The 19521-nt window shown below is 42.7% G+C and overlaps 1 non-coding gene across 1 annotated transcript; it reads right to left on the minus strand.

Moving 5' to 3' along the window:
- Positions 1-16982: 16982 nt before the first annotated feature.
- Positions 16983-17120, minus strand: LOC119935223. Its single transcript, XR_005453116.1, has one exon. It is a non-coding gene; the product is annotated as a small nucleolar RNA SNORA7 (small nucleolar RNA).
- Between the last annotated feature and the right edge of the window lie 2401 nt (positions 17121-19521).

Raw genomic sequence — 19521 nt, forward strand, 5'->3', positions numbered from 1 at the left:
GGAGGATGAACAAGTATTAAATCCCCATACAGATGAGACTGTAAGCTTGTTGTGGGAAGGGAATGTGTCTGTTTATTGTGGTATTGTATTCATTCATTCACTCATATTTATTGAGCACTTACTGTGTGCAGAGCACTGTACTAAGCGCTTGGGAAGTACAAGTTGGCAACATATAGAGATGGTCCCTACCCAACAGTAGGCTCACAGACTAGAAGGGAGAGACAGAGAACAAAACAAAACAAAATAAATAAATGGAGCAAATATGTACAAATAAAATAAATAGAGTAATAAATACATACAAACATATACATATATACAGGTGCTGTGGGGAGGGGAAGGAGGTAAGGCGGGGGGATGGGGAGGGGGAGGAGGAGGAGAGGAAGGAGAGAGCTCAGTCTGGGAAGGCCTCCTGGAGGCCTGTACTCTCCCAAGCACTTAGTACAGTGCTCTGAATGCAGTAAGTGCTCAATAAATGTGATTGACTAAGTAGGATGGAGAACAAGTATTGAATCCCCATAAAGATGAGGTAACTGAGGCTCTGAGAAGTTAAGTGATTTGCCCAAGATCAGTTAGTCAATTGTATATATCAAGTGTGCTTACTGTGTGCAGAGCACAATACTAAGCACTTGGGAGAGTACAATAGCAGCATGACCTAGTGGATAAAGCATGTGTCTGGGAGTCAGAAGGACCTGGGTTCTAGCCCTGACCCTGTCACTTGCCTGCTTTGTGACCTTGGGCAAGTCACTTCACTTCTCTGTACCTCAGTTACCTCACCTGTAAAATGAGGATTACGAATGTGAGCCCCATGTGGGATGTGAACTGTGTCCTACCTGATTACCTTGTATCTACCCCAGCACTTACAACTGTGCTTGGCACATAGTAAGCACTTACCAAATACCATAAACCCCCCCAAAACAATATAACAGACACATTCCCTGCCCTCAGTGAGTTTACACAACAGACTCCCAAGCATGTGTTCTTTCCACTAGACCACACTGCTTCTATTGTGAGAACTGTTCTGGGAATTTTGGAAATTTACAAACATATTAAAAGATGTGAAATAGGCCCTCAAGGAATTTACAATATAATGACAGTGGGAAGGGAGCTATCAGCCAATTGACAACACATTAGATTCTGATGCAGCCTACAGGAAAAAATTAATCTCGTAATTGATAATTTAATGACCAAGAGAAAAGGGATATATAGCCTGAGAGGATGAATTCCCACTCTAAACCTTTGAGATCAATATGGGCTTCTCCTTTGCCCCCCAACCCCCCAACCCACCCTGCCCCAGCTATTGCATACCTGTTTCAGGAGTGCTCAGAGGTCAGTAAAAGGCTGTTTACTAGAAATATGAAGTCACCTATACGTGAGAGTTAATAACAATTGGAGGCAGAAAGTTAAATGCTTTTTTTAAAATAATTTTATGTCCTCTAGCCAGGTTTATGCCTGTGCTGCCTATTGTAAAACTGTAAACTTCATACTAATATCAACCATGGTATTTATAAGCACTTATTTGGTGCCAAGTGCTGGGTAGATGCGAGATAATCAGACTAGACACAGTCCCTGTCCCTAAATTCTGCTGGCTCAACCTTCACAACATCGCTAAAATCCATCCTTTCCTTTCCATCCAAACTGCTACCACATTAATCCAAGCACTTATCTTATCCTGACTTGATTACTGTGTCAGCCTCCTTGCTGGCCTCCCAGCCTCCAGTCTCTTCCTGCTCCAGTCCTTACTTCACTGTGCTGTCCGGATCATTTTTCACAGATATGTACCAAAGTAAAAGTACAGTACAACAGAATTGGTAGACTCCATGCCTGCCCACAATTAATCAGTCAATCAATTATATTTATTGGGCACATTGTGTGTAGAGAGCTTGGGAGAATACAATATGACAGAGTTGGGAGGCAGATTCCTTGCCCAAAAGGAGCTTGCAGTCAAGAGCAAGGAGAAAGAAACTAAAATAATTATAGGTGTGTGTATAGGTGTTGTGGAGTTGAGGGTAGGGTGAATGTCAAATGCTTAAAGGGTACAGATTCAACTGTGTAGGTGGTCTGTCAGATGTGAAGGGGGAGGGAAGTTCCAGATCAAAGTGAGGATATGGGTAAGGGGTCAGTGGTGAGATAGACAGAGGTCATGGGTTCAAATCTCGCTCCACTACTTGTCAGTTGTGTGACTTTGGGCAAGTCACTTAACTTCTCTGTGCCTCAGTTTCCTCATCTGTAAAATGGGGATTAAGACTGTGAGCCCTGTGTGGGACAACCTGATTACCTTGTATCCTCCCAGAGCTTAGAACAGTGCTTTGCACATGGTAGGTGCTTAACAAATGCCATTATTATTATCATTATTATTGTAGACAATATCAAGGTACAGTGAGTGGGTTGGCATTAGAGAAGCAACGTGTATGGGCTGATCTGTAGTAGGAAATCAGCATGGTAAAGTAGGAGGGGGCAAGCTGACTGACCACTTTAAAGCCAATAGTACTGTGTTTCTAATAATAATAATTATGGTATTTGTTAAATGCTTACTATGTGTCAGACACTGTACTAAGCACTGGGGTACCTATAAGTAAATCGGGTAGGACACAGTCCCTGTCCCACATAGGGTTCACAGTCTTAATCCCCATTTTACAGATGAGGTAATTGAGGCCCAGAAAAATGAAGTGACTTGCCCAGGTTGAAACCACCACATCTCATTTGCAGAGCAGACTAACATTTAGTACATACTCCAACTACTATTAAACAACACGAGGAAAATGGGTCTCACAACTGAATATGTAAACAAGTGTTCAATCCTTTTCTTCAATTGCATTTATTTAGTGCTTACCATGTGCAGAGCACTGTACTAAGTGCTTGGGAGAGTACAACAACAAACACATTCACTTCCCACAACAAGCTTACAGTTTAGAGGTGGAGACAGATGTTAATATAAATAAATTACAGATATGCACATAAATGCTGTGGGGCTGGGAACAGGGGATGAATGAAGTGAGCAAGTCAGGGTGATGCCAAAGGAAAAGGGAGAAGAGGACAAGGGCTTAGTCAGGGAAGGCATCTTGGAGGAGATGCGACTACAGTAAGGCTTTGGAGGGGGAGATAGTAATTGTCCATCAGATACAAGGTGGGAGGGCATTCCAGGCCAGAGGTAGGACGGCAGCAAGAGGTTGGTGGCGAGATAGATGTGATTGAGGCACAGTGAGAAGGTTAGCATTAGAGAATGGAAGTGTGTGGACTGGGTTGTAGTAGGACAGTAGTGAGGTGAGGTAGGAGTGGCTACCAATCTCCAGTGGCTACCAATCAATCTGTGCATCAGGCAGAAACTTCTCACCCTGGGCTTCCAGGCTGTCCATCACCTCGCCCCCTCCTACCTCACCTCCCTTCTCTCCTTCTACAGCCCAGCCCGCACCCTCTGCTCCTCTGCCGCTAAAGTACAGTCCCAAGTCAGGCTGGGAAATCCTGGTTTCTGTTCTTGCAGAGGGAGACCCTGTGTCCTCCCACAGTCAATGGCGAAAGCAAGTCAATACCCCTGTATTTTGACAGAACCTTACTGTCATTTCTGGCAAAATGGGGACTCCCTGATTCTCCATCCTTGAAACCCTGATGCACCTCCATGCTGCAGGAATTAAGCATTCATTCATTCATATTTATTGAGCACTTACAGTGTGCAGAGCACTGTACTAAGCAGTGGAAGAATACAACAGAGTTTGCTGACCTGTTTCCCGCCCATAAGGAGCTTACAGTCTAGAGGAGCATTCACCCCTCCCCAAGCTACGCATATCTATCTGAAATATTAATATTATTATTATGCTATTTGTTAAGTGCTTACTACATGTCAAGGTTAATCAGGTTGGATTAAAGTCCCTGTCCCACATGGAGTTTACAATCAAAGTAACCCAGGACCTTCTATGTGTAAAGCAGATGTGATAACCACTGCACTATGGAACCATTTCTGTCTTCCCTCCTAGTCTGTAAACTCCTTGAAGGCAGCAATTTGCATTGTACTCTCCCAACCACTTAGTACAGTGCTCTACGTGTAGTAAGTGCTCAATAAAAATGATTGATTGATTATCTCTATTATCCCTGGGGCACTCTTCCTGCTAGGGCAGGGTAACTCAGGAAGGTCTTGATCAGAATGGCTATGTCCCCACATGCTCCACCCTTGGGCAACAGCAGCAGTATGGAGAGAGGACTGCTCAGCAAATATTGTCATGATCCATCCCTAGTTTTTGCTAGGAAAGATAAATGGAAAATCAGAGTAATCATGTTCCTATTAGGTAGGTTGGGGAAGAAGTTATTGAACATTTTCTTGATAAGAAAATCAACACAGATGTGGTAAATTCCTTGCCATGGCAATGATTAGAACCTCACCTTTCCTTTCACAAATTAGTAGTATTTATGGCATCTAGCAATATATTGTCTCAGTTTCCTCATCTGAAAAATGGGGATGAAATACCAGTTCTCCTTCCCAACCTTAGACTGTGTCTCTTTTCAACCTATTTATCTGGTATTCAGTCAATTCATTCAATCATACTTACTGAGTACTTACAATGTGCAGAGCACTGTATTAAGCACTTGGGAGAGTACAGTATAACAATAAACAGACACATTCCCTGCCTATAACAAGCTTACAATTTAGAGGGGAATCTACCCTAGCACTTAGTACAGTTCTTTAAAAAAAATGCATTTGTTAAGCATTTACTATGTGACAGACAGTGTACTAAGCACTGGGGAAGATACAAGTTGCTCACAGTCCATGTCTCACATGGGGCTTACAGTCCTATTCCCCATTTTAAAGGTGAGCTAACTGAGGCACAGAGAAGTTCAGTGTCTTACCCAAGGTCATACAGCAGAAAAATAATGGAGTTGGATTTAGAACACAGGTTCTGTGATTCCCAGGCTCATGTTTTAACCACTAGGCCTTGCTTCTCTTTTTACACATTGCGAACACTTCACAAATATCACAATTTTATTACTCTACCAGTTACTTAGTACAGTGTTTGGCACAGAGTAAGTTCTAAATAATAACCACTGATGGATTGACTGATATTATTGTGAAGAGCACTGTACTAAAGGCTTGAGAGAGTACAGAGGAACTAAGAGACAAGGGCTCTGCTCTCATAATAATAATAATAATAATAATAATAATAATAATAATAATAATGTTGATATTTGTTAAGCACTTACTATGTTCCAAGCACTGTTCTAAGTGCTGGGGGGATACAAGGTAATCAAGGTTGTCCCACATGGGGCTCACAGTCTTAATCCCCATTTTACAGATGAGGGAACTGAAGCACAGAGAAGCGAAGTGACTTGCCCAGGGTCACACAGCTAAGTGGTGGAGCTGGGATTAGAACCCATGAGCTGTGACTCCCAAGCCCGTGCTTTTTCCACTGAACCACACTGCTTCTAGCATTTACAGTTTCACTCTAGGCTTTTCTTCAACCTATCCTTTTGCAAAGATTTCCAGCTATCATGATGGGTTTTTTTAAAGAATGACTCAAGGGCAAGTCCTCAGCACCAAAGACCAAGTTGTTTATGTTGCCTTGCTATACAGTCAATCATATTTATTGATCACTTACTGCACTTACTGCACATATATACAACAATAAACAGACACATTCTCTGCCCACAGTGAGCTTACAGTCTAGAGGGAAGATAGACGTTAATATAAATGAATAAATTACAAATATGTGCAATAAGTGCCATGGGGCTGGGAGGGGGGATGAATAAAGGAAGCAAGTCAGGGCAACGCAGAAGGGAATGGAAGAAGAGGAAAGAAGGACTTAGGAAAGGCCTTTTGGAAGGGATGTGCCTTCAATAAGGCTTTGAAAGGGGGAGAGTAATTATCTGTCAGATATGAGGAGGGAGGGTGTTCTGGGCTAGAGGCAGGACATGGGCAAGATGTTTTTGGAGAGATAGATGAAATTGAGGTACACTGAGAAGAAAAACTAACTTGCTACTAAGATAACCAAACACTAATCAAAAGATTTTTTTTTTATATGTACAAAGTTTGCCAGGAACTGAACGGGAGCTAAAACCATATTTCTGTTAGACACATTCTATAAAGACAATAACTCCCAACTAAATAGAATTTAGAACATTCTCAGAAAGAACATCTTTGAAGTGTTTTTCCAAGCTCTTAAATTAGCTTGTCCCTTTGGTTTTGAAGATTTTCAGTTTTGCCTGAAACAGCTGCATCGACTCAGGTAAAATTTCAGTTCAATTAGACTTTGTCAGAATAGCTACGGTTTTGTAGATTGATACTGGTCTACTTGATCACTAAAATACTCAGGTCACCTTCCACTGGTCAGAGACTGATGCTAATATTTATTTCAACGTGATGATATGCATATTGCTCATGTCATTTGCGGGGGGGTCTTGTAAAGAACCTCCAAACACTTGTACAAACAAAGTCAACTGTATTGTTTGAAACTGCAGTATACATTCTCTTTCTGGTTCAAGGTTTCTTATTCCCCAACTCCTAGCTGCTTTCTAATATACTTGTCTGTTCTGTGATGTCCTTAACATTTTTAACCAAGTGCTCTTTTGATACATGTTTTTATTAGCCAGGTTCCCTATAAAACACAACTTGGTACTGTCAACAGAAATGCCCAAATGTTAGCAGAAACCCATGTAAGTAGAAACACCTACTAGGTATTCATAAGCTAGAGTTTTATAAACACATAGGATCAGATGCTGAAACTTGGTCATTATTTTAACTGGCACTTTCAGGAATTTGACTTTCAAGGTCTTTTGAATTAAGCACCGCAGGAATCCTTGACTACATTTAAAAATATTCAGTGAAGCAGAAAGGATGGTTAAATGGATGTTGGGCCTGCTACTGGAGTACTTTAATCTCAGTGTGCTTTCTTTGGGCAGAAATGATACACTACAGGAATTTTAATAAAGATGATTGATTGGTCTTCAGAGCTTTTCCCATGTCACTTGACCAATGTGCCACCATGTATGTTTCAATCCCTGAGAAGCAGCATGGTTCAGTAGAAAGAACATGGGCACTGAAGTCTAAAGATCTGGATTCTAATCCTGCTCCCCCCCTTCACCTGCTGAATGACCTCGGGCAAGTCACTTCTCTCGGTCTCAGTCTTCTCATCTGTAAAATGGGCATCAGTCAATTGTGTTGATTGACTGTTTACTGTGTGCAGAGCACTCTACAAAGCACACGGGAGAGTTCAATACAATAGAGATAAAATATTTGTTCTCCCTCACACTATGAGCCCTTTGTGAGACAGAATCTATGTCCAAGCTGCTTCTCTTATATCAGCTCCAGCACTTAGTATGCTGTTTACCATAGAGTAAATGCAGAACAAGTTCCATTGTTACTATTATTCGGTACATGCTTTTTCTACACATAGAAATACATATCCCTTTTTGAAATGGGCACTTTACAGTAAAGACATGTCTAAGTGAAAAAAGTTCAAGAATGAACCCTTAAAAAGTGGGGGGCCAATGAAATGATGGAAGGGTAGGTCTAGACAAAGATGTCTACTATAACCAGGTCCCCAGAAACACTGACTTCTAATTAATGTCAGTGGGGTAACTTTAGGACGGTGAGCCCTAGATGACAATAACTCTTTTGCCATTCATAAGATGCATTCTACAGGTGAAACCTTGTTATGTCAAGAATGGTCTGCAACCAGAACCACATTTCAATGGGAGGAAACAAAGCCTCTATTATAAGACATGGCCATGGGATTATCTCTGAAGAGAACAAGCAGTCATTAGTATGAGTAATTAGTGGAATTTTATAAGCTCTTTGGACGGATGCATCACCAATTTTGTATTTCACAGGAGAATTTGGAATATAACGTAGCCAGAAATAGATCCATTTTCTTCTTTGTTGTGAGAGTTATCCTAAGCAGGTCGTTTAAATTCTGGAAATTCACTGGTGCCAGGGATGTATTGCTGACTTCATCAGCTGAATCGGGTTGGTGTGTGTTTCCAAGAAGCACAATACCAAAGGGATTGATCTCCTAGTCTTTTGAATCAGTGGTATGATGCACATTTCTAAAGATGTTTTGAGAACACCATTAGTCATTTACAAGACACGCATATGAGCTTTTCTCTACTGGCACTACCTCCTTCTCTGCCTTGTCACTGCTTCCCAGCTCCTGTAGCTGCCCTTTGACTTAGTGTCTCAGGACAGTTCAGTCCCAAACCCTTACTTTTGCTCCACTAAGAGCTTCTTTCTGTCCCTCCACCAGTTTTGTGAGAGAAATTGGACTTGGACTTGGCTTTGAACCCTTCATACATCCTTCCCTCAGCCCCAAGGCACGTAAATTCACATCTGTAATGTATTTATTTATATTACTGTCTGTATGCCCTCCTAGACTGTAAGCACATCGTGAGCAGGGAACATGTCTACTCAGTCAGTCAATCATATTTCCTGAGCACTTACTGTGTGCAGAGCACTGTACTAAGTGCTTGGGAGAGCACAATATAACAGTTTAGTAGATACATACCCTGCCCACAATGAACTTGCAGTCTAGAGGTGGAGACATGCATTAATATAAATAAAATTAAAGATACGTACAAAAGTGTTGTAGGACTGGGAGGGGGAATGAACAAAGGAAGCAAGTCAGGATGATACAAAAGGGAGTGGAAGAAAAGGAAAAGAGGGCTTTGCCAGGGAAGACCTGTTGGAGGAGATGTGCCTTCAGTAAGGTTTTAAATTGGGAGGAGAGTAATTGTCAGATACGAAGAGAGAGGGGGTTCCAACCCAGAGGCACAACGTGGGTGAGGTGTTGGTGGCAAAGATAGACGAGATCAAGGTACAGTGTTAGCATTAGAGGGGTGAAGTGTATGGGCTGGGTTGTAGCGGGAGAGAAATGAGTTGAGGAAGGAGGAGGCAAAGTGATTGAGTGCTTAAAAGCCAATGGTGAGGAGTTTCTGTTTGACACAGTGGTGGATGGGCAAACACTGGAGTTTCTTGAGGAGTGGGGAAACATGGCCTGAACAATTTTGTAGAAAAATGATCTGAGCAGCAGAGTGAAGTATGGATTGGAGTGGGGAGATCCAGGATGCTGGGAGTTCAGCAAGGAGACTGATACAGTAATCAAGATAGGGTAGAATAAGTGTTTGGATGAAGGTGGTAGCAGTTTGGAAGAAAAGGAAAGGGCAGATTTTAGTGGTGTTATGAAGGTCAAACTGACAGGATTGATTATGTGGATTGAATGAGAGAGGGGAGTCAATGATAACACCAAGGTTATGGGCTTGTGAGACAGGAAGGGTGGTGGTGCTGTCTACAGCGATGGGAAAGTCAGGAGAAGGATGGGGTTTGGGTGGGAAGATAAGGAATCCTGTTTTAGACATATTAAGTTTGAGGTAATGGTGGGACATCCAAGTAAAGATGCCTTGAAGGCAGGAGGAAATGCGAGACTGCAGAGAGGGAAAGAGATGAGGGCTGGAGATGTGGATTTGGGTATCATCCACATAGAGGTGGTAGTTGAAGCCATGGGAGCGAATGAGTTCTCTAAGGGAATGGGTGTAGATGGAATAGAGAAGGGGACCCAGAATGGAACCTTGGGAGGCCCCCACGGTTAGAGGGTGGGAGGCAGGGGAAGAGCCCACAAAAGAAACAGAATTAGGGGCCAGAGAGATAGGAGGAGAACCAGGAAAGGACAGTGTCAATGAAGCCAAGGTTGGATAATTTCTCCAGGAGATGAGATACTTGACAAAGTCAAAGATATCTTAGAGGTTGAGGAGGATTATAATGGAGTAGAAGCCATTGGATTTGGAAAGACGGAGATCATTTGTAACTTTTGAGAGGAAGGTTTCTGTGGCATGGAGGGGTATGAGGTCTTCTAAACTGTGAGCTTATTGGAGCAGGGAATGTTTCTCTTTTCTGTTATATTGTACTCTCCCAAGCGCTTAGTACAGTGCTCTGCACACAGTAAGTGCTCAATAAATATGACTGAATGAATGAATGACAGAAGCTAGATTGGGGGGGGTCAAAGAGAGAACTGGAGGAGGGGAACTTGAGACAGTGGCTGTAGACAACTAACTCAAGGAGTTTGGAGAAGAATCATAATAATAATAATAATAATAATAATAATGATAATGGTTTTTGTTAAGTGCTTACTATGTGCAAAGCACTGTTTTAAGCTCTGGGAAGGATGCAAGGTGACCAGGTTGTCCCACGTGGGGCTCACAGTCTAAATCCCCATTTTACAGATTAGGTAATTGAGGCCCAGAGAAGTGAAGTGACTTGCCCAAAGTCACACAGCTGACAATTGGCAGAGCAGGGATGTGAACCCATGACCTCTGACTCCCAAGCCCGTGCTCTTTCCACTGAGCCATACTGCTTCTCATGGTAGGAGGGATAGTTTACCAATTCTATTGTATTGTACTCTCCTAAATGCTTAGTACAGTGTTCTGCACAGAGTAAGTGCTCAATAAATTGACTGATTGATTGAGCTGCCTCTACCATTAATAAGGGAGGTGCGGCCACCATCTTTATGAGGGGCCTCAGCAGCATCCTCACCCCCTGGTACCCTGAAGTGGTTGCTTACCTTGCTTACCATATGCAGATGTCCCTGTGGGTGGGGAACAGGTACAATTAAGCAGCTATGGGAGGAACTATTAAGAGCTGCAATTCTCAATCGGTCAAAGTTTAAATGTAGTTCAGTGCAGAAACTGATGCAGCATAGTGTCTTTAACCAAGAAAATTGTGATTGAGTTAGGTATTTTAAAGTAGGAATTTTGATTTAATTTTACCAAGCTCTCTTGACTACCCGTTTATTTTTCATTAATCACAGCATTTGTCAGTAAGTTCTAAATTATTAGCAGTTGGAATTGAGTTTTTCCACTGGCAATATGTATATAATCCGTCCCGATCATTTGTTTTAGCAGAGGGGAGCAACAGTGCGGATACTGAAGGACTAATGTTTGATAATCCATACAAATGCTCCAATCCATTCAGAGCAATGGGCTTTTCTTTTCTACGCACTGGTGGCATCAGCGTGGCTTAGTGGAAAGAGCATGGGACTAGAAATCAAGTGGTCCAGATCCTAATCCAGCTCTGCCACTGGCTGTAGGACCTTGGGTAAATCATTTACCTTTTAATGCCTCAGTTTCCTCATCTGTAAAATGGGTTTAAGATATCACTCTCCCTTTCTTGGACTGCTGAATCCTCATGAGATAAGAATTTTGTTGGCTCTAATAATAATTATAATGATAATTATAATATTTATTAAGCATTTACTATGTGCCAAGCACTGTTCTAAGCAATGGGGTAGATACAAGACAATCAGGTTGGACGCAGTCCCTGTGACAGAGCCAGGATTAGAACCCAGTTTCTTCTGACTCCAGGCTTATGTTCTGCCCACTAGGTCACACTATACGGTGAGCTCATTGTGGGCAGAGAATTTGTCTGTTTCATCCAAGTGTTTATTACACTACTGTGCACACAGTAAGTACTCAATAAATACAATTGAATGAATGAATTCCTCCCTGTTTTAAGCCTGTAACCTTGGCGTTATCCTCGACTCATCTGTCTCATTCAACCCACATATTCAACCTGTTACCAAATCCCATTGGTTTCAACTTTCACATCATCCCTAAAATCCATCCTTTCCTCTCCATCCAAACTCCTATCAAGTTAATCCAAGCACTTATAATAATGATGGCATTTGTTAAATGCTTACTATATGCAACACACTGTTCTAAGTGCTGGGGGGGATACAAGGTGATCAGGTTGTCCCACGTGGGGCTCACAGATTTAATCCCCATTTTACAGATGAGGTAGCTGAGGCTCAGAGAAGTTAAGTGACTTGTCACACAACAGACATGTGACGGAGTCGGGATTAGAACCCATGATTTATCCTATCATGCCTTGATTACTGCTTCATCCTTCTTGCTGAATTCCCTACCTCCTGTCTCTCTCCATATCCATCCATACTTCACTCTGCTACCAGGATTATTTTTCTGCAAAACTGTTCAGTTCATGGGAGCAATGCCTCACTCCTCAAGAATTTGCACTGGTTAACCATCCACCTCTGCATCAGACAGAAACTCTTTACCGCAGGCTTTAAAGTATTCAAACACCTTGCCTACTCCTACCTTACCTCCCTGATTTCCTATTACAACTCAGCCCACACCCTCTGCTTCTCTAATGCCAAACTACTCCCTGTAGCTTGATCTCATCTATCTCACTAATAATAATAACAATAATAATGATGGTATTTGTTAAGTGCTTACTATGTGCAAAGCACTGTGCTAAGCGCTGGGGAGGTTACAAGGTGATCAGGTTGTCTCACGGGGGGCTCACAGTCTTAATCCCCATTTTACAGATGAGGTAACTGGAGGCCCAGAGAAGTCAAGTGGCTTGTCCAAAGTCACACAGCTGACAGTTGGCGGAGCTGGAATTTGAACCCATGACCTCTGACTCCAAAGCCCACGCTCTTTCCACTGAGCCAGCTGCTTCACTACTGACCTCTTGCCCACATCCTCTCTCTCTGGCCTGGAATGCCCTCCTTCTTCATATCCATCAGACAACTAGTCTCCCCACCTTTAAAGCCTTAGTAAAAAGCACATTGTCTCCAAGAGCCTTCAATCAATCAATCAATCATATTTATTGAGCGCTTACTGTGTGCAGAACACTGTATTAAGTGCTTGGGAAGTACAAGTTGGCAACATATAGAGACAGTCCCTATCCAACAGTGGGCTCACAGTCTAGAAGGGGGAGACAGAGAACAAAACCAAACATATTAACAAAATAAAATAAATAGAATAGATATGTACAAGTAAAATAAATAAATAAATAAATAAATAGAGTAATAAATATGTACAAACATATATACATATATACAGGTGCTGTGGGGAAGGGAAGGTGGTAAGATGGGGGGGATGGAGAGGGAGACGAGGGGGAGAGGAAGGAGGGGGCCAGCAAGGCCCTCATTTCCTCTTCTCCCAATCTCTTTTGTGTCTGCTTTGCACTTCAGTTTGCATTCTTTATTCACCCCTCCCTCAGCCCCACAGCACTTCTGTACATATCTGTAGTTTACTTACATTAATGTCCGACACTCCCTCTAGATTGCAAGATCACTGTGGGCAGGAAACGTGTCTACTGACTGTTTCACCGTACTCTCCCAAGCACTTAGCACAGTTCTCTAGACAGGGTAAAAACTCAATAAATATGATCAATTGATTAATTGATTTCACTGGCTTCTCCCCTGTCCACAACTCCATGTCAACTCCTTTGCTCCCGTGGCTTCAACTACTACGTCTACACAGATGATTCCCAAATATACCTCTCCAGCCCTGACCTCTCTCCTTCTCTGCAGTCTTGCATTTCCTCCTGCCTTCAGGAAATCTCTCCTGCTGTCACCTCAAACTTAACATGCCCAAAATCTAACTCATCTACCCTCCCAAACCCTGTTCTTACCCTCTCTTTCCCATCACTGTAAACAATACCATCTTCCCTGCCTCACAAGCCCTTGGCATTATTCTCAATTTGTCTCTCTCATTCAATCTATTACCGATTGCTGTTGGTTCTTGAAAAACTGCCCTCTCCTCTCCATCCAAACTGTTACCATGCTGATCCAAGTACTTATCATATCTTGCCTTGACTAGTGCTTTCGGCCTCCTTGTTGATTGCCCTCAATTAGCTCTCCCCCTCCTACATTGCCATGGTGATCTCTTACCACAACCCAACCCATTCACTTCACTTCTCGAATATCAACCTATTCTCTGTATTTCATTCTTCTCTATTCCACTGCTGACACCATGCCCACATCACCCCTCTGGCCTGGAATTCCCTCTCCTCCATAGGTGACAAACCATTTATTCATTCAATCATTTATTGAGCACTTACTGTGTGTAGAGCAATGTACTAAGCACTTGGGAAAGTACAATGATAAACAAATACATTCCCTGCCCATAATGAGCTTACAGTCTAGAGGGGGAGAGACAGACAACTATACAAATAAATAAAATTACAGATATGTACATAAGTGCTGTGGGGCGGGGGCAGGGAGAGCAAAGGGAGCAAGTTAGGGTGACGGAGCAGGAAGTGGGAGAAGAGGAAAGGGGGAGCTTAGTCAGGGAAGGCCTCTTGGAGATGTGCCTCCACTAAGGATTTGAAGTGCCAGAGAGTAATTGTCTGTCGGATTTGAGGATGGAGGGTGTTCCATGCCAGAGGCAGGACGTGGAGTAGGGTTCGGCGGTGAGAGCCTTGAAGAGCTCTTCCAAGGGGCCTTAATGATAATAATGGTAATAATAATAATAATGATAGCATTTGTTAAGTGCTTACTATGTGCAAAGCACTGTTCTAAGCGCTGGGGAGGATACAAGATGATCAGGTTCAGGTTGTCCCACGTGGGGCTCATACTCTTAATCCCCATTTTACAGATGAGGTAACTGAGGCACAGAGAAGTTAAGCGACTTGCCCAAGGTCACACAGCTGACAATTGGCAGTCGGAATTTGAACCCATGATCTGTGACTCCCAAGCATGTGCTCTTTCCATTGAGTCACGCTGCTTCTCAAATAATAATGGCATCTGTTAAGCGCTTATTATGTGCCAGGCACTGTACTAAGTGTTGGGGTGGACACAAGAAAATGGGGTTGATCACAGTCTCTGTCTCATGTGGGGCTCACAGTCTTAATCCCCATTTGACAGATGAGGTAACTGAAGCTCAGAGAAGCTAAATGAATTGCCCAGGGTCACAAAGCAGACAAGGAGTAGAGTCAGGATTAGAACCCAGGTCTTTCTGACTCCCAAATCTGTGCTCTATCCAGTAGGTCACACTGCTTCTCGTCTTCCCTGACTAAATCCTCATTTCCTCTAAACTGCCCTCTCTTCCGCATCACCATTGCACTCTGCTCTGTACCCCTTAAGCACTTTATATTCACTCCATGTTTTCCCCCCTCAACATTAATGTTAACAGCATAAATGCAGGGAAGCAGCATGGTATAATGGATAGAGCATAGGCCTGGGAACCTGAAGGTCATGGGTTCTAATCCTGGCTCTGCCTCTTGTCTGCTGTGTGACTCTGGCCAAGTCATTTCACTTCTCTGTGTCTGTTATCTCATTTGTAAAATGGGGATTGAGACTGTGAGCCCCACATGGGACAGGGACTATGTCCAACTTGATTTGCTTGTATCCACCTCAGTGCTTAGTACAGTGCCTGGAACATAGTAAGCACTTAAATACCATCTTCATTATTATTTTGTACATATCCTTGGACTCTGCCATTTCCTCTATCTGTAATTTATTTGATGCCCATCTCCCCCTCTAGACCATAAGCTCCTTGTGGGCAGGGATCATGTCTACCAATTCCTTTGAAGTGTACTCTCCCAAGTATTTAGTAGTGCTTTGCACACAGTAAGGGCTCAATAAAAAAAAAATAGACTGATTTATCAATTTGAGAAGGGAAATATCCTTCCTGCCTGACTAGAAGAAGCAGCGTGGCTTAGTGGAAAGAGCCTGGGTTTAGGAGTCAGAGGTTTTAGGTTCTAATCCTGGCTCCACCACTTACCAGCTGTGTGATTTTGGGCAAGTCACTTGGCATGTTAAGTCACTTCTCTGGGCCCCAGTTACCTCATCTGTAAAATGGGGATTAATACTGTGAGCCCCACGTGGGACAACCTGATTACCTTGTATCAACCCCAGTGCTTAGAACAGTGCTTTAAACATAGTAATCACTTAACAAATACCGTTATTATTATTATTATTACAGCACTTAGAATGGTGATTGACACTCAGTAAACGCTTAGCAAATGCCATCATCATCATCATTCCCTAGCCCAGATGTTTCCATTCTCAGGTGCTTCCTGGACCCTCCCTAAAGAGGGAGCTCAGGAGAGAAAGGGTCCCCACATGGCCTAGTGGATAGAGCACAGGCTTGGGAGTCAGACCTTCACTTTTCTGCTGTGTGACCTTGGGCAAGTCACTTCACTTCTCTGTGACTCAGTTCTTTCATCTGTAAAATGGGGATTAAGACTGTGAGCACCAGGCGGAAGAGGAGCTGTGTCCAACCCAATTTGCTTGTATACAACCCAGCACTTAGTACAGTGCCTGGCACATAGTAAATGCTTAGCAAATGCCTTTATTATTACCCCTCCCTTCTCCTCTGCCACTGGTTCCTACCCTTCCCCATTCCTTTCCTGGCTTCACAAACGTTGTAATATGGGAAGCGTGTTGGGGCAGAGGGATCCAGGGAAATGGGGTCACATTAGCAGAGAAGCAGCATGGCTCAGTGGAAAGAGCATGGGCTTTGGAGTCAGAGGTCATGGGTTCAAATCCCTGCTCTGCCGCTTGTCAGCTGTGTGACTTTGGGCAAGTCACTTAACTTCTCTGTGCCTCAGTTACCTCTTCTGGAAAATGGGGATTAAGACTGTGAGCCCCCCATGGGACAACCTGATCACCTTGTGCTGAGAACAGTGCTTTGCACATAGTAAGTGCTTAATAAATGCCATTATTATTATTATTATCAGCCACCATCAACACATGCTCAGAGGTTCTCCATCTCCACCTTCTACCTTCAACCCCATGCATTGCTTGCTTTTCCCCACTGCATCCAGCTCCCTCACCCCCTGACTTTGTTGACATGGGTGGGACAGGGCAGTGAGATCTCTAGTGGCAGAGATCAGTGGGGTTCATTGAGGGGAACAGAGGGAGAGTTTGGAGTATAGAAAGCCAAAACCAGCCAGGGAGAAGGCAGGGCCAAGCATGGATCTCTACCTGTTTCTACGGGAAGTGAAAAATACAGAGGTTCTTGTCTTGTCTTATGCTGTCGAGTCATCTCCGACCCATAGCAACTCCATAGACACAGATCTCTCAGAACCGCCCCCCCCCCCCCCCCCCCCACGTCCATCTACAATCATTCTGGTAGTGGATCCATAGAGTTTTCCTGGTAAAAATATGGAAGTGGTTTACCATTGCCTCCTTCAGCGCAGTCAACTTGAATCTCCACCCTCGACTCCCTCTCATGCCACTGCTTCCTAGCACAGGCGAGTTTTGACTTTTAGCGGATGGCCTTCCACTGGCTAGCCACTGCCCAAGCTAGGAATGGAATGGATATGCCTCTGCTTGACTCTCCCTCCCGTAGTCGAGATTGGTAGAGTACTGGAAACTCTCCAGGTGCCACCCTGAGAGGGGGACAGAGGTTCTTAAAAGAGTAGAATTCAGACCTCTTATGGACAACTCTCACTTTGTCTTCTAGGACAAGAAAAACACCCTTCCTCTGCATTTCTTCTTTTGTCTACCTTCTCTTCTCTCCTCTCTATTCTTTGAAGGAATTTCAGCAGGTGCTCACATGGATTTCAAAAGAATGTTTTTATGCAAGTCGAGGGTATGAGAACTCTGTAAACTCATTTAATTAGATATGCATCTTCTGCGTGAAATCAAATACTTTTTGATACTCTTTACTCCAGAACTGTTCAAGTGTCTCTTGTCAAGAGATAGGGTCTGAAACAAACGTTTGTGCAATGTCTTTGACCCGCATAAAAATAAAACCAGTAATTAAGTCTGCAAAAACATCCGAAAACCCTCAGGCCACAGTGGTTTAGGATATCTATTGTGAAGTCAGCAAACACCACGTGGTTGGAAACCACAGTCTAAATTTTCTTCAATCTATCTCATATGGTAGCTGAAGAAAAGTAAAGCTTCCATCAGAGTCTTCTTATGGAAGTGTACACAAATTCTACCCTGCCTCAATTCAGCAGAGCACTAAATTTGTTTCAGGATTTGGTCATTTTTGTGTCAGGATCGATAAGAGGCAAAGCCCCTGGCTCCCCCCATCTGAAAAAAATAACCAAAAAACAAAAAATCTCTTAAGCCTTTGGATGCAGAGGGAATAGTTGGTGCCTAAACCTGACCTTTTAGAGAAGCTGGTAAATAGCTTTAAGATATAGAACCTATTCTTTTCATTCCTATTTGCCTAGAGAACTGTAAATGTCAAAGCTTTCCAAGTTCTCCACAAACAAAGGATATTGGTAAATCAGTCAGAGCAGACCCAGCATACATTCACCGTGTGCATGTTAAGATGTTTCCACGCCCTCTTTCCTTCTTGTTAGATTTCTAACTGGAGAATTGATCCACTCCCTTGCCAAAGCAGGGAGGCAAGCTGTGTTTAACTTTCAACTGTGGCGTGCAAATCCAATGAAAGGGCTTATTTTCCCTTCACCAAGCCTTCCCATAACTTTAAGCAATTTGAAACAATAGGTTAGGATAATTGGGTCAAAACCGAGGGCAGTTTTAATCATCTAAAAATTATTTCAGCTGTAGAAGAGGATGATTTTTTTCAACTCCTTTCCCCTCCCACTTTGTGTCTTTTTCTTTAGAGCTCCGACTTGGTTCCTGGTAGTCCCTCTAAGTTATAATTGCTTGGATTGTTATTTTGATGTCAGCATTTCCAAAAGTGCCAAGCACCAATTGTCCAGATTTTCTAGGATCTAAGCTCTCCTTGGCATGTTCTTATTATTTCCCTGAAACTGTAAAGACCTTGTTAACTAAGTGATATGGAGTAAACCAAACATTTGTGTAGTGTCAGTCTGACTCAGAGATAAAGCTGTTCTTGCAATTAAGTCCTGGAAAACATCAATAACCCCCTCCCCCCACCTTGGCTGGAAGCATTCTCCAGAGCTGTCTTGAAGAAAAAGAAAATACCTCACACACACACATACACACACACACCCCACTACCACCAAAGGATGTATGGAGAATGCAATAATCTCTCCCTGAAAGATAATGAAAACTCCCCTGGATAAATAACCTTCTTGGACAAGAGCCTGATGTATTGAGGCTATTTTCCTTTTGAAACACAACCTTAATGCTAAGGAAGTCTTAAAAATGAGGTTTTTAAATTGATAGGGCCATCCATTCAATTACTCCAGTCTGCTTTCTGTTTCAGTATTTAGGTATAATGGTGTACGGAATTATTCCAAGTGAATACACAATTTTATCTGATTAATTCTGGTTTATTTAAATTGAGAGAGAAAAGTTAATGGGTATTTAGTTATTGCCAAAGGTTATGAAAACAACCTAAACTAACTCCAGATTTTAACAGCCAGCGTTCCCAAATGACCCAAATTCAAACACACTGAAATTCAATTAAAAACCCTACACTTTATTGAATTACATTAAAAACTTTCTCTGTGGGTATGTTTTTCAAGTCTCTCAAAGTCACAGTGGCACAATTTGGAAGGAGAGGAAAGGTTGAATGCTTGTGAAAAACATCCTGAATCATCAACAAAATATTTTATAAATGATTTAACTATGGTTCCTTTCCCAATCAGTGGTACACTGAGGAGTAAAATTTTAGATGTCTCAACTCCTGATCTCCTGTCTGTGCTATATGAGAAGGTCAACCACTCATATTAATTCAGCACTTACTGTGTGTAGAGCACTGCACTAAGCACTTGGGCGTGTACAATATAACAAACTTGGTAGACACATTCCCTTCTCATAATGAGCGGTCTGGAGGGGGGAGATAGACATTTAAAATAAATTATCATCATCATCATCAATCGTATTTATTGAGTGCTTACTATGTGCAGAG

The sequence above is a fragment of the Tachyglossus aculeatus genome, chromosome 1 (genome assembly GCF_015852505.1).
Source record: "Tachyglossus aculeatus isolate mTacAcu1 chromosome 1, mTacAcu1.pri, whole genome shotgun sequence".
NCBI lineage: Eukaryota > Metazoa > Chordata > Mammalia > Monotremata > Tachyglossidae > Tachyglossus > Tachyglossus aculeatus.